Consider the following 2,665-nt stretch of genomic DNA (forward strand, 5'->3'; position numbering starts at 1 on the left):
CTGAATAGGACATGTCATCTTGCAAACGAAGGTGCTGAGGTATTCGCCGTTGATCCTCACTCCTAAGCCTTCCCAGTCTGGCACAAAAGAACGCGTAATCCAAGGCGGCGTCGCGTGTCACGCAAGCCAGTGAAAGAACAGGCCGCCCCTCCTGGGGGGGTGGGGCCCCCAAACGTTCAACAGAGGGGGGGGAGCGCAGGACCGCCTCAAACAGCAACGCGAACAACGGCGGCCCTTAGACGTCTAAGAGCATCGACGGAGAGAGAGCACACACGCGCACCGAGACAACTTCTCACCCGGCGAGTCGAAAGAGAGAACTACACGTGAGCTGTACGCCAACGGGGATGAATCATCCCCCCCCCCCCCCCCCCCCGACAAGCTTTCGACGGCGGCGGTCCGCAGGTACGAGAAAAGAATAGAAGCTACCCAGGCTTTGGCCATGCTACCGGACCACGCTCCGATAGAATGTTCGAGAACGCCTGTGGAAGCTATATAGCCGCCGTGCGAGAATCGTTCAGTGGAGTTCATTCGCACCGGTGAAGTGATGTAACGTGAAGACCGAGCGTCTGCGTAAGAAGGGGATTCCCGGCAAGCTAGTCGACGAGTTAATCGAGCGTCTGCATTTCCGGAAGAAGTTCCTTCTTCGAGATTTGCCCCGAGATTGCGCCGAGATCGTCCGACTCCAGGACCAGCACGGTGAATACGATTGGACACTTAGTGTTCCTATTCATTTTGTACTTTACGTGTTGGACTCCTAGTAGCTTGTCGTGAATTATTTTCCTGTGTTTTGTGAATACCCATCTGATTTGTATTGTGTTGTGTCTAGCCTAAGTCTGCAAGTATGTGTGTAACTGCCTTGTGTGAAGAATATATTTTGTTGTGTTTCGACAACTCTGGACTCTGACTCGGTCTTTGGACAGAAACCGGCGTTCGCTGGCGCACCAGAGGGCCCATTCTTAATTGTCCTTGCTTTCGTGAAATTATTTTCGGAAGCTGATAAGTCGGCTTTGGAATTTGGTCCGGTGTTTGCGCCTCGTTCACGGGGTCTGTGACACAGTCTAAGAACTTGAATACGTCTTCTAAGCATGCAGTGAATAGCATTGGAGAGATTGTGTCTCCTTGCTTGACCTCTTTCTTGATAGGTATTATTCTACTTTTCTTGTGGAGAACCAAGGTTGCTGTGCAATCCTTGTAGATTTGCCAAGATATTCACGGATGCCTCCTGTACTCCTTGATTACGCAATGCCGCTATGACTGCTGGTATCTCTACTCAATCAAATGCTTTTTCATAATCCATGAAAGCCATATAGAGAGGTTCATTGTACTCCGCAGATTTCTCGATTACCTGATTTAGGACGTGGATATGATCCATCGTAGAATATCCCTTGCTGAAGCCAGCCTGTTCTCTTGGTTGGCTGAAGTCAAGTGTTGCCCTGATTCTATTGGAAATTATCTTGGTGAATATTTTATACAATACTGAAAACAAGCTAATGGGTCTATAATTCTTCAATTCTTTAACGTATGCACACGGCCGTGCAACGCTTAAAACAGCGAAGCTGGTTAATCGTAGCCCAACATTTTCCGGAAGTGCACGCGAACTTTTCATCTTATTACTCATGATGATGATAATTTCTTTTCGCACGTCTCGAACTTACGGCCGTCACTGCGCGTTGTATATCGCAGCTTGCAACACCGACACCACGTTCCACCGCGTTGCAGTACCGACAACGCGTTCCAGCAGACCGGCTCCGTGAATGCGTCTCTCTGTCTCTCGCTCTCATTTTCTTAATCTCTCCCAAGCAAAGCGCGCAAAACCTTCTTCACCTCACAGAGCATGAGCGTGCGAACGCACCAACTGTGGATGAAGACGACGACGCTCGAACGCAATAATATGGTTCGCATGAATGCATGTTTGCTTGCTTGCTTCTGCAAGCGTGGCTATATAGCCTTTTTTTTCCTAGTGGTTACGACGCTCACATTGGAAACGTGGGTAAGTGGGCTCGAATGCTGCCGCGGCAAGAAAGTTTATTTTCTTTTATTTCTTGATAGTTTCTTGATACGAACCACGAACCAGAAATTACGGCTATCTTAAACAGCTTCGCAGTTAAACTTCCAAGACAATCTAGAGAACCGCAATAAATGAATAGGCAAGAAGAATTAATGAATGAATAAAGCCTTTATTTTAAGGAAGGAGACGGCTCTAGGCCGCTGTTGGGGATTAGGTGGGAAAGGAATGTGGGTTCTCGGATTGTTGGCTGAGGCACATCTTCATCTCAGTCTTTGATCTCCCGCTTTATGCAGACTCAGGTGCATGTTCAGTTCCGCCGCTCTCGCACGGGCTGGTCGACCCCTTCTACACTACTCGAAACAAGCCACTTTGTCTGCCATAGAATAAAAATGTGACGGAACAAGACCACTTAATGAAACATAATGAGAAAACGCAACATAATAAACAGAACAGAAAAAAATCAAAACATTCGGTAAACGGAGCAGAACTATAAGAAAAGCTACGCATCACATTCATTTTTTAGAGCTTTATGAACATTTTATATATTCATTTCAGTTGCGATTGTAGGAGGCATCCGGTTCCACTCAATAATGGTTTTGGGTATGAACAATTTCGAAAAATATGAAGCGTGGCATATGATGCGTTTGATCTTGAAAG

This window comes from Dermacentor silvarum, chromosome 5, assembly GCF_013339745.2.
Source record: "Dermacentor silvarum isolate Dsil-2018 chromosome 5, BIME_Dsil_1.4, whole genome shotgun sequence".
In the NCBI taxonomy this organism is placed as follows: domain Eukaryota; kingdom Metazoa; phylum Arthropoda; class Arachnida; order Ixodida; family Ixodidae; genus Dermacentor; species Dermacentor silvarum.